Below are 14,123 nucleotides of genomic sequence, written 5' to 3' on the forward strand. Positions count from 1 at the left end.
GAATAGACATTTTTACTATGTTAAGTCTTCCTATCCATGAGCAAGGTATGTTTTTCCACTTAAGTATGTCCTTTTTAATTTCTTGTAGTAGAGCTTTGTAGTTTTCTTGACTTTACCATTTTATAACCAATAATCTATGTTTTCCCCTAAAGAAGGTAGAAAAAGAACAATCTTAAACCTAAGTAGAAAAAAGGAAGTAAGAGCAAAACCCAATGAACTAGGAAACAAATAGTAGAGACAATTGATTAACTCAAAATTTGATTCTTTGAAAAGGCTAATAAAATTGATAAATGCCTACCAATAATGATCATGGAGGGAAAAGAGAAGACCAAATTACCAAGAATGAGATGAAATTGACAAATTCCTTGGAGGAAAAATGTGTTTTATAGAAAATCTAAAAGTCTTCTATAAATTAAAGAAATAGGATTCCTAATTAAAAAAAGAAAAGAAAACTTCCCACACAGAAAAGTTCAGGCTTAGTTTCATTGGTCAATTCTATCACTCATTCAAGGACAAATTAATACCAGTCTTACACAAATTCTTTCAGAAAATAGAGGAAGAGGGAACACTTCCTAATTCCTATTTGAGACAAATATAACTCTGGTTCTCAATTCTGACAAAGGCATTACAATGAAAGAAAATCAGCTATTACATAGTAGATGTGAATCATTCATTCATTCATTTATTCAGTAGAAATATTTTTAAGAGTTTCTTTATGACAACAATGTCTTAGATTGAGCCATATGACAGTGCTATATCAAATCATTGTAGGTAGCCAAGAAATAAAATCAAATATGAGCAATTCATTTGGTTAAATTTTATATCAAGGGCTGGTGATACAGAGAAGTGTCAAATGCAGCATTCTACCCAAGGACGTTCACGATTTAGAAAACGTAGGCAGAAGTCTACATAGGTGATTACAAGCCAATGTGATAAACAGTTCCACTATACTAGGGTTAGGCACTATAATAGTATTAAGAGAAACCCCCACCTGCTCTGACTACACGTGAAATTCAAGTAAGAGTTCAGAAGGCAAGCAAAGAGGAAAGAAATCCCTGGCAGTGGGAACAGAATGTGCAAATGCACAGAGCTGCACAAAAACATGGCAGGTCAGGGAAATTTGAATATATTGATGCAGCTAAAAACAAAACAAAACAGTACTATGAGGACAACCAAGAACATTAACGGGATCATACTGCATGGGGTGAAAACCTAAAGGTCACTGTGTTTTTTAAAAAGGAATTTGATGAAGATTTTTTGACCATATCTTCCAGATTTTTGTACTATCCAAGCAATGAGGTATCCATTCCACTTGTCAACAAAAATCAAACAGGACTATGACCATGGATGACTGTCTTCTCACCTTTATTTTCTCCTTCAACATACAAGCTGCTGATTTATTAGTGAAACAGGTTTAAAGCAATTAGGGATTATGCTAGATTTCTCCTGACAAAGTACGCAGAAGCACAAAGGTGAAAGGAGCTCTCCTAACACGCTGTAACATATCACTGATTATCCTATTAATATGCTTCAAGCCTGCAATGGCTATCTCTTAGTGAAAGCCAGGGCCTCTGGCCAAAGCACTGTAAGGAGCTGTCCAGAGCGCTCACTTTCAAATATGAATATAATTCAGATCTTAATACCTTGCTATTCTCTAGGTCCAAGGAGAGAATTTTGTTTTGTTTGTACTTTTTTTCTGCCCTCCACCCACCCCACCCTCAGCTTCTGAAAGGCTACACTGAATGAAATTCTTCAGACAGCTTATTGGAGAAATGCTACTCACACTCAAACGTGAAAGAAAAAAAACAGAAAAAGCCAGCATTAATGCTAAAATAACTTTTGTCAGTAATGCTAACCATCTCCCTTACTAAACGAATCACTCAAGCTAATGAGCAAAAATTAGTAATTAAAGACCCGTTTCCCTTTATTTCACCCGTCCACCGTGAGAATGGTGAAAATAGACAGTAAATAGACACTGTGAGAGTGGTGTAAATAGACAGTAAGTAAGGTAGAAGGAGGGCAGGGAGGTAGAGAGCATAGACGTGAGGGGCCTTAATAAGGCAACAATTAGCCCCCCACCATCATACTGCTAGGTCAAGAGCTAACTTAGAAACCTCATTTGACAAAGCCGTTTTATGCAATAATCAACACCTGTTGTATGCTCACTATATGCCAGACACAGTGCTAAGTGCTTTACCAGCATTATTTCATTGAACTTCATGTGGGCATACGGAGTTTATTTTTACGTTCCTTACTAAACAAAAAAACAAAGCAAACCCAGTGCTGTCGAGTCGATTCCGACTCATAGCGACCCTATAGAACAGAGTAGAACTGCCCTCATAGAGTTTCCAAGGAGCGCCTGGCAGATATGAACTGCCAACCCTTTGGTTAGCAGCCATAGCATTTAACCACTACGCCACCAGGGTTTCCTGTTCCTTACTGCAGATTATAAATCTTAACGACAGTAATATTATATTTCTAAATGTTCCCTAGGGTTAATAGGAAATGGAGCATTTACTAAGCATAATGCACTGATAGTCTGTTTATTTAAAATGCCATCTTTAAAACTAAAAAAATTTTAATTAAAAAAAATGCCATCTCCCAGTGTTTATCTATGATTTATAGTTAAAATCTGTGAGAACCAGTCTCTGAATACTGCACGTTCATCCCCATTCAACGCACACTGGTTCTGAGTGGGGCTGGCAAAGAAGCAAACATTTAAAGAGCTGAGTTCTTTAATCTGTGGTAACAGATGAACAGACTCCTTTTCTTCTGTCTTCTGAAATAAGATTCCAGAGGCCATTTACTACATAGGCCGCCAAACTGAGTAAAGGAAACCAAGGAGTCCTCAACAGTAGAGTTTTGCCCTGGCAACATTTTCTGTTTAGGTATTCAGAATTCCCATCTCCCAGGTAAAACTTGCCTAAGCAGATAAAAATAGGGATACAATAAAAAAAAAAAGAAAGGACTCTATTAATGGAGATTTCCAAGGCCAGGCCATCTTCAGTTGGATATGGAAAGAATACCAAAGAATGGATGGAAAATGCAATTTGGAGGTTGTATTTTCAAAATGTCAGCTTTTTGATACTGTAAATTCACAGCACCTGGCAGCAGAGGAAGGAAGCCAGTCACCCATCACCCGCTCTGTAGACTGGCTCTTTATAGAGCGAATTCTCCATTTCACCTAAGGCTAGCTCCTTAGCCTCAGTTTGATAGGCTTCTTTCCTGTTTACAAAGATCTCTGGAGAGAAAAATTAATGCAGACTTCTTGAGAATTCATTCCAGATTTTAACAATCATTAGAGTTTTTCCCTGAAACCTAAGCTGATTTCTTTCCTGTCAGTGTCAGAGGATTCTATGTGCGGCATCTGGCATCATTTCAGATGCTCCAAAACTACCTACAAGTTCTTTGCACAGGATTTGTACATTGTAAGGTCCCCCACATATTAATTAACCAATTAAATAACTCCCAGCTACAATGTGAATCCACCCCTTCCTAGTTTTGGAAATGGACAATGTGGTCACTATCTTCTCTATTAAAACCCTGCCCAGACGTAGATTATTATTAGGTCCTTCTTTCTTCTATTCTTAGCATCAAACAACTCCAGGTCTTTGCACCTTTCCTTAGAGTTTCTGTTCACAGAATTGTAGTTTCAGAAGGGATGTAACAATATAGTCTAATCTATATATATGTATATATTCCCCCCCGCCTGGGACTAATCTAGACCCCTCCAGTTTTTATGCCTGTTTCTTACTGAGGCTTCTTTTCAAGATGAACCTGATTAGACCCAAGGAAAGGGTGATGGTGTTTGTTTAAAGATCTGTCCTTGAAAAGTCAATACCTCTTTCTTTCAGTTATGGTTTTGTATTTTTTTTTCCCTTATATATCTATTTTTAAAGCTTTGTTAGATATCAGAATGAGAACAGAGACAAATCCTTTGCAGGCTAATTAGAGCCCCACGTGTTAATGAACTCCCACCACTCTACCGCCTTAGAGTGTCTGCAACCCCACAGGAAATTAATAAGAGCTTTAATCACTCAGCGACTGAAAAGGTCAGTGCCCACTAGGTTTCAAAAGCGGAGACAGCAGCACAATCATACCCTATTTTAAAAGCATGACAACAACAACCCATGGGTTTTAAGAGTATAACATTTCATCAATAGGCAGATGGATTAAAACCCCCACCTGGTCATAGGATTAAAGGAGCATAATCACAAAACAATTAGGTGCTTATGCTCACATTATATATGAAGCCATCTTGCCATCTCTTCTACCTCTTAGCTCATTTCTCCAGCTTAGAAGCAGTGGCTCGTAGTACAAAACGCCTGTGCTAGAATGGACCACTAAAAGTGTAGCCTGGCTTTCCTCAGGGCTGGCTGCCCATAAGATTCACCCCTGATTCTTTTAAAGGTACACATACCTAGGCCCATCCCAACCTCGTTGAGTCAGAATCTTAAGGAGTAAAGGGAATTGGGAAGTAACATATTCTTATATAGGCCATTCCCCTGAACAGCCAGGGTTGAAATCTACCAATTTACTCAAAAAAAAAAAAAAAATTTTTTTTTTTTTTTTTTTGGCAACCTAGCAGAAAGATTCTCACACTGATCATTCCAAATTGCAGAGCAATTTCTGATTTTACTACCTGGGTCTGAGAGGTGAACCTAAGCAACAAGAGACAATTACAGGTAGGAATAAAGTTTAATACAATGTGTTACACTAAAGGTCCTGATCCACATTATAGGGAAGAAAATCCAACCAAACAAACTGTGCTGGCACTCAGAAAACAACAGTACAGAAATCAGGCAGGTAGAAAACTTTAAAGCCAAATGCTGAAAAGAGGATCTGCAACCAAGAGTTAGGGAAGGCTACCAGAAATAATAATTAGGAGGTTATTAGAAACATTTAAGAGTATAGTTTTCCAAAGTATGATGACATAGAAAGCCAGATGGTCTTCTCCCTTCTTTACCTTTCCTCCTACAAGTGTATCCAAGATGTTTGGCTAATGGCCTGCTAAACAACTGCCTCCTTTGCCATGAGACCAGAAGAACCAGATGGTGCCCAGCTTTGTTACTGAATGTTTTGATCAAAGTTTCCATAGAAGAATCTTGATCAAAAAGGGGAAAATGCAAAACATAATTTCAAATTCTCATGGACTCTAGACTTTCTGGAGCCATACTGGGTATAGGGTAGATGAACCTTGAAATTATTGCCCTGAGATAATCTGTAAACCTTAAACCAAAAATATCCTCTGAAGTCATCTTAAAATTGAACAATAATTCAGCTTAACTAGTAAAAAAGGTCTGCCTTGAGCATTATACGCTTTTAAAATCTGAATATAGGAGAACACGTTGACAATAGCAACTCAAAAGATAGGAACCTTAGGTGAGAGTGAATCTGTATTAATGAGGAACAACTCAGAAAAGGAGGGTGAGATCAGTTGCCCAACTCAAAGAATGTAATCAATGCCACTAAATTGTACATATAAAAATTCTTAAATTGGTGTATGTTTTTCTATGTATATTTGCAACAACAAACTAAATAAAATTTAGAAAAAAACTGTATCTAAGAATTGATTAAAAAAAAAGAGACTTGATACTCAACTAATATTCCTCTCCTGCCTAAATTGAACTGTTCACTCCTTAGAATTACAATGATCTTGACTATCTTATCACTAATTCATCTGTTACACTGTTATTACAAAAGATTATATTACTAGTCATATTTTGTGATTGGTCATATTTTCATTATTTCACGAATTCTCCATGAAAGAAGGAACTTATTTCTGTAGTACCTTTTTCTATTTTCCTAGCATGAGTTAAGGGATTTTTTTTTATGTGCTCAAAAAAGTATTGTTGAAAGTGAGAAGTATTAGATCTCACAGAAGTCCTATAATTAGAGGTTTGCCCATCTATGATTTAGTAAATGAGAGCTCCCTGAAAATACTAAGCAGTCCTATATACAGTATAAACTCTCAAGTTAATTTATAATAAAATGCATGAAAATTAATAAAATATTCCCTTTTTGACTTAAATGAGTTTGGTATAATTTCTTTTTAAATAAGTTTATGTTTTGATGAGGTCTTGAAGAAAATCTAGATTCTGTCTTTACACCATTAAAGGTCATCCTCATATGGATATTTCTTTAAAAAAATAAAAATAACACCTATATGTAACAATGCCTACATTACAATTAGGTAACTTTTCTGAAGTTCATTTTTAAGGGGGCAATTAGGACTCTAGGAGCCCTAGTGGCACAGTGGTTAAGCTGCTAATGTCAGATTTATCTTGGCTGAAAGCAAAGAACACCAGAAAGATGTTTACCTGTGTTTTATTGACTATGGGAAGACATTCAACTATGTGGATCATGACAAATTATGGATAATATTGTGAACAATAGGAATTCCAGAACACTTAATTGCACTCATGAGGAATCTGTACTTAGATCAAGAGGCAGCTGTTCGTTTGAACACAAAAAAGGGGATACTGTGTTTTAAAGTTAAGAAAGTTGCGTGTCAGGGTTGTATCCTTTCACCATACTTTTTCAATCTGTAGGCTAAGCAAATAATCCAAGAAGCTGGGCTATATACAGAAGAAGGTAGCAACAGGATTAAAGGAAGATTGAGTTACAACCTGCTTGCTCAAAATGAAGAGGACCTGAAGCACTTAACAATGAAGATCAAAGACTACACCCTTCAGTATGGATTACACCTCAACATAAAGAAAACAAAAACTTTTGCAACTGGACCAGTAAGTAACACGATGATAAGCAGAGAATATACTGAAATTGTAAAGGATTTCATTTTTCTTGGATCCACAATCAAAGACCATGGAAGCAATGGTCAAGAAATCAAATGATGCATTGTATTGGGGAAATCTGCTACAAAAGACCTCTTTAAGGTGTTAGAAAGCAAAGATGCCATTTTAAGGACTAAGGTGTGGCTGACCCAAGCCATGATGTTTTCAATCAGCTCATATGCATGTGAAAGCTGGACAACGAATAAGGAAGACCAAAGAAGAATTGATGCCTTTGAATTATGGTGTTGGTGAAGAATATGAACTGTCAGAAGAATGAACAGATCTGCCTTGGAAACAGTAGACCCAGAATGCTTCTTAGAAGAGAAAATTGCAAGACTTCTTCTCACATACTTCCATTATCAGGGGGGACCAGTCACTGGAGAAGAACATTGTGATGGTTAAGGTGGTGTGTTACCTTGGATGGGCTATGATTCTCAGTGGTTTAGCAATTATGATGCAATCTGGCAGTAATATAATGATGTAATCACCTCCATGATGAGATCTGCTATGAGCAGCCAATCACTTGAAAGGGAGTTTTCTTGGAGATGTGGCCTGCATATAATACATATTGGCTTTCTGACAAAGCTTGCTGGCTTTTGCTTGCTCTAGATCTTGCATCCAGCTCATCTTCATCTGACCCCCAGTTCATGGGACTTGTGCTAGCAGGTTACTTGCCAATCTTAGATTCGTCAGCCTCTGCAGCCCATGAGCCAGCAGCCTACAGTCTGATCTGACAATCTTGGATTCACCAGATTCGTGAGTCAGGAGGAGCCTCCAACCTGACACCTGACCCATAGACTTGGGACTTGCTGGTCTCTACAACTGCTTGAACCATTTCCTTGAGGTAAATCTCATTCTCTCTCTACGTGTGTGTGTGTGTGTGTGTGTGTATGTGCGTGTGTGTGCGGACTTTCTGCAAAGCTTGCTGGCTTTTGCTTGCTCTGGATCCTGCAGCTGGCTCCTCTTCATCTCTGGTCTGGGACTTAAGCTAGCAGCTTACCTGACAATCTTGGGATTCATCAGCCTCCACAGCCTGTGAGCCAGAGGCCTGCTGTCTGACCTGCCAATCTTGGGTTTGCCAGCGCCTGAAGCTATGTAAGTCAGGAGAAGCCTCCAGCCTGACCATTGGACTTGGAACTTTTCAGCCTCTACAACTGCATGAACAACTTCCTTGATATAAATCTCTCTGTCTCTCTCTCTATATATATGGAAGCCTTGTGGCATAGTGGTTAAGAGATATGGCTGCTAACCAAAAAGTCAGCAATTTGAATCCACCAGGCAAACTCTACGGGGGCAGTTCTACTCTGTCCTATAGGATCACTATTAGTTGGAATCGACTCGATGGCAGTGGGTTTGGTTTCGGTTTATATATATGTGTGTGTGTGTGTGTGTGTGCTTCACTGATTTTGTTTCTTTAAAGAAGCCAGCCTAGGACATTTGGTATCAAGAGTAGCCCTAGAGAAACAAACTTTTAAGGATGAGTTTTCTAAATTGGTTCTCAAATCTGGTTAGTCTTAAAGATGTTGATGACTCTGTTGCCATTGAGTCAATTCCAACTTGTAGTGACCCTATAGGACAGAGTAGAACCGTCCCATAGTTTCCAAGGATCACCTGGTGGATTTGAACTGCTGACCTTTTTGTTAGCAGCCATAGCACTTAACCACTACACCACCAGGGTTTCCAGTAGTAAAGAGGGCACTACTAATCCATGGTGTCAGGTGGCAATAGAAATACGCAAAATATCACCACCAAGAGATCAAGTATTGGTGAGAGATGAGACTCTGGGTGATCACATGTTTGATACTTTTCTACAATTTTGTTAGAATGAGAAGTATAAGAAAATTTGTTGGTAGGTCCTATTTTGGCTAGACAAAGTGGTAAAAGAAAGGTGAGCCCAGGGCTTCAGAGTCACAGCTCAAACACCATATGAATGACCTCAAGGTTGTCATTTGTGCCATGAAAGAAAGCCTTATTTCTTGCAGTAACAGCTGATATTGCTGAAAATCAAACCAATAGTCTTATCATAAGAGTGGCTGAATTATAATGCCAATGAATTCCTAACCTTGAATGGTGTCTGAATTTAAAGCTGAGGCATTGATTGGGAAGAAATGGGACCTTGAAACTTGGGACGGGGACATATGGGCAGTTAATCAGGAAGCTAGTGTCACTGAACCCCTCAATTCCATTGAATCACTCCTGCCAATAGAGCCAGCCCTCTCACGCCCATCTGAAGAGATTACTCCATCTTCGTCTGCAAAGCCACTCTCCCCAGTAAAACTACTAGCCTTTCCACTTCCATCTGATGAGATTAACCCAGCTGGATTTGATGAGCCTTTGTGTGAGGTATAGTCTGGGGTGATATCTGAGTTATCACCTTGGGAGGCATGTGAGTAACTGCCTGGGTCATAGCCTAAAGCAGATGCCTTACAAAACATTGCTCCATGTTCTTAGAACACTTCCCCATCACCAATTGTTGCTTCTAGACCTATAAACCCATTGCCGTCGCAACCCTATAGGACAGAGTAGAACTGCCCCATACAGTTTCCAAGGAGCACCTGGTGGAATCGAACTGCCGATCTTTTGGTTAGCAGCCATAGCACTTAACCACTATGCCACCAGGGTTTCCTCTAGACCTATAACCAGACTTAAATCCTAGTGAGCCCCAAAAGGTGAAATACAAAGTATGACCCAAAAGAACTGCTTGAATTTTCTGATATATATAAACAGATACCTGAGGAATATGTGTGGGAATGCCTATTAAGGGTGTGGGATAATGGTGCAAGGAACATAAAGTTGGATCAATTTGAGTCTATTGATATGGGCTGACTAAGCACAGATCTTTCATCCAATGTTTCAGCTCAAGAGGTTAAGAAAGGATGTAATAGTTTATTTGGTTGATTCACTGAAGTGTGGATTATGTGGTGTTTGACATCAAATCAAGTTGAAGTGCCAGACCTGCCTTGGTATACTATAGAAGAAGGCTCCCAGAGGCTTAGGGAATTTGGCATATTAGAGTGGATTTTCAGGCTACACCCATAGATCCACACATGAAGTGCCCAGAACGGTGAGGAACAAATTTGTGAAGGAAGCCCCCACATCCTTGAACACTGCTGTTTCCTATTTTTATGTAAGTCAGATTTGACAGTGGGAACTGCCCTAACTGAATTAAGATACCTAACTACAATGGGGCAGATTGAATCCTATGCTGGTAGGGGTCAAGTGACGGCATTCAATCGACTGAGACAAGGTGGGCATTGTTATCATAATGGACAGCAGAGTCAAAGCAGTAATGAGAATAGTCTGACTCACGTGGACTTGTGACATGGCTACATAGACATGATATGCCTAGGAGTGAAAGAGATCACTGAGGAAAGGGAAGTAATCAGAATTTTGGGGGATTACTGGATACTGGCTCTGAACTGACATGAATTCCAGGAGAGCTGAAATGTCACTGTGGCCCACCAATCAGACTAGGGGCATATGGAGGTAAGGTTTTTAATGGAGACTTAGCTCAGGTTTGTCTCACTGTGGGTCCAAGAGTCCATCCTGTAGTGATTTCCCCAGATCCAGAACAGCTATACTCAGTAACTGGCAGAACCCCCACACTGGATCCCTGACAAATGGAGTAAGGGCTGTTATGGCAGGAACAGCCAAGAGGAAGCCATTAGAACTTCCCCTACGTAGCAAAATTGTAAACAAAAAGCAATACTGCATTCCTGGAGGAATTACAGAGCTTACTGTCACCATCAAGGACTTGAAAAATGCGGGGATGGTAATTACTACCACATCCCCATTCAACTCGCCTATTTGGCCTGTGCAAAAAACAGGTGGATCTCAGAGAAAGACACTGGATTATAAAAAATTTAACTAGTTGGTGACTCCAATTGCAGCTGCTGTTCCAGATGTGGTTTCATTGCTTGAGCAAATTAATACATTTCCTAATACCTGGTATGCAGTTATTGATCTGGCTAATGCCTTTTTTTCCATACCTGTTTCAAAGGACCACCAGAGGCAGTTTGACTTCAGCTGGCACAGCCAGCAATATACCATCACCCTCCTACCTCAGAGGTATATCAACTCTTCAGCTTTATATCATAATTTAGTCTGCAGGGACCTTGATTGCCTTTTCTTTCCACAGGACATCACATGTGTACATTACATTGATGACATTATGCTGATTGGACCTGCTAAGGAAGCAATATTAATGACTCTAGAATTATTGGTAAGACTTTTGCATGCTAGAGGATAGGAAATTAATCCCAAAAAATTCAGGGACCTTCCACCTCAATGAAATTTCTGGGGTTCAGTGGTGTGGGACAGGTGGAGATATTCCTTCTAAAGCGAAGGATAAGCTATTGTATCTGGCCCATCCCACAATTAAAAAGGAGTCACAACGCTTGGTGGACCTCTTTGGATTTTGGAGGCAATATATCCCTCACTTGGGTGTGCTACTCCAACCTATTTACCAAGTGACTCGAAAGCTGCTAACTTTGAGTGGGGCCCAGAACAAGAGAAGGCTCTGCAATAGGTTCAGGCTGCTGGGCAAGCTGCTCTGCCACTTGGGCCACATGACCTGACTGATCCAATGATGCTTGAAGTGACAGGTGGAGATGCTGTTTGGAGTCTTTGGCAGGCTCTTATTGGTGAATGACAGTGCAGACCTCAGGATTTTGGAACAAAGTCCTGCCATCCTCTGCAGGTAACTACCGTTCTTTTGAGACACAGCTTTTGGCTCATGGGGCCTTTGTAGAGACTGAATGCTTAATCATGGACCACCAAGTCACCATGTGGCCTGAGCTTCCATTACGAACTAACTGGGAGCTGTCTGACCCACAGAGTCATAAAGTCGAATATGTACAGCAGCATTCCATCATTACATAGAAGTGGTATATATGATGTCATGGATTGAATTTTGTCCCCCCAAAAATGTGTGTATGAACTTGGTTAGGCCATGATTCCTATATTATATGGTTTTCCTCCATTTTGTGATTGTAATTTTATGTTAACAAGGATTAGGGTGAGAGTATAACACCACCCTCACTCAGATCACCTTCCTGATCCAAGGTAAAGGAAGTTTCCCTGGGGTGAGGCCTGTACCACCTTTTATCTCTCAAGAGATAAAAGGAAAGGGAAGCAAGCATAGAGTTGGGGACCTCATACCACCAAGAAAGCAGCACCAGGAGCAGAGAGCGTTGTTTGGGCCCAGGACCCCTGAGCCTGTGAAGCTCCTCGACCAGGGAGAGATTGAGGACAAGGAAACTTCCTCAAGAGCCAACAGAGAGAAAGCTGTTCCCTGGAGCTCACACCCTGAATTTGGACTTTAACCTACTAGACTGTGAGACAATAAATTTCTCTTTGTTAAAGCCATCCACTCATGGTGTTTCTGTTATAGCAGCACTAGATGACTAAGTCATATGAGATCAGGTCCAAGCAGGCACGAGTAAGTTGCATGAGGAAATGGCCCAAATGCCCGTGGTCTCCATTCCTGTCCCATTACTGTCCATCTTCCAGTCTGTACCTATGGTCTCATGTAGAGTTCCTTATGATCAGTTGTCTGAGGAAGAGAAAACTCACACCTGGTTTACAGATGGTTGTGCAGGATGTGTGGTTACCACTTCAAAGTGCACAGAGGCAGCATTGTAGCCCCTTGCTAGGAGCTCCCTGAAGGACAGTGGTGAAGTAAAATTCTCCCAATGGGCAGAACTTCAAGCAGTGTACCTGGTTATTTACTTTGCTTGGGAGGAGAAATGGCCAGATGTGTGACTGCATATTGATTCATGGGCTGTGGCCGATGGTTTGGCTGGATGTTCAGGGAATGTAAGGATCATGATTGGAAAACTGGAGACAAGGAGGTATGGGAATAGATCTCTCTGAATGGGTCAAAGAAGTGAAGATATCTGTGTCTTGTATGAATGCTCACCAAAGGCTGACCTCGGTAGAGGAGAATTTTAACAATCAAATGGATAGGATGACGCATTGTGTGGAAACCAGTCATCCTTTTTCTCCAGCCACTCCTGTCATTACACAATGGGCTCATGAACAAAGTGGCCATGGTGGCAGGGATGGAGGTTATGCATGGGCTCATCAACATGGACTTCTACTCACCATGGCTAACTTGGCAACAGCCACTACTGAGTGTCCAATCTGCCAGCAGCAGAGACCAACACTGAGTCCCAATTTGGCACCATTCCTCTAGGTGCTCAGCCAGCAACCTGGTGACAGGTTGATTACATTGGACTGCTTTAATCATGAATAGGGAAGCATTTTGTTCTTACTGGAAGAGACACTTACTCTGGATATGGATTTGCCTTCCCTGCACGCATGTTTCTGCCAAAACTGCCACCTGTGAACTTACAGAATGCCTTATCCACCATCATATTATCCCACATAGCATCATTTCAGATCAAGGGACTTACTTCACAGCAAACGATGTGAAGCAATGGGTCCATGCTCATTACATTCAGTGGTCTTACCATGTTCCCCATCATCCGGAAGCAGCTGGCTTGATAGAACGATGGAATGGCCTTCTAAAAACATAATATGACACCAACTAGGTGGCAATACTGTGAAGGGTTGGGACAATGTTCTCCACGAGGCTATATATGCTCTAAACCAGTGTCCAATATATGTTGTTCTTCCTCCCATAGCCAGAATTTACAGGTCCAGAAATCAAGGGATGGAAATGGGAGTGGCACTACTCATTATTACCCCTAGTGACCCATTCACAAAATTTTTGCTTCCTGTTCCTGCGACCCTATGCTCTGTGTGTCTAGAGATCTTAGTTCCAAAGGGAGGAATGTTGCCAATAAGAGAAAAATATGAATTGTTTTGAACTGGAAGTTAAGAATTCTGCTCAGCCACTTTAAGGTCTTCATGCCTCTGGATCAACAGATAAAAAAAGGGAGTTACCATATTGGCTTGTATGATTGATCCTGATTACCAAGAGGAACTGAGATTAATATTACATATTGCATCAAGGACTCACTTTACACCAAATTAAGTGCAGCAATGGGCCCATGCTCATGGAAATCACTGGTCTTACTATGTTCCCCATCATCCTGAAGCAGCTGGCTTGAAAGAAGGATGGAATGGCCTTATAAAGACACAATTACAGTACCAACTAGGTTGCAATGCCTTGCAGGGCCGGGAGAATGTTCTCCAGAAGAGTATATCTGGAATATGGGAGATTTTTAGAATGCCTCTTAGTACTACCATGCCCTGAGAGTAAAGTTAATGGAAAATTACAGCAGCCTAATTACTACATGACTACTGATGGCCCAGACCCTTAAGGAATGAAAGTTTGGGTCACCCCATCAGCCAAAGAACCAC

General features: G+C 40.4%; 1 protein-coding gene across 4 annotated transcripts in view; it reads right to left on the reverse strand.

The window, feature by feature from the left end:
- The window catches only part of OPCML (opioid binding protein/cell adhesion molecule like), a 1,635,517-nt gene that overhangs the window by 593,436 nt on the left and 1,027,958 nt on the right, over positions 1 to 14,123 (reverse strand). The gene's annotated exons all lie outside the window — the stretch shown is intronic.

The sequence above is a fragment of the Elephas maximus genome, chromosome 17, assembly GCF_024166365.1.
Source record: "Elephas maximus indicus isolate mEleMax1 chromosome 17, mEleMax1 primary haplotype, whole genome shotgun sequence".
Taxonomy (NCBI): Eukaryota; Metazoa; Chordata; class Mammalia; order Proboscidea; family Elephantidae; genus Elephas; species Elephas maximus.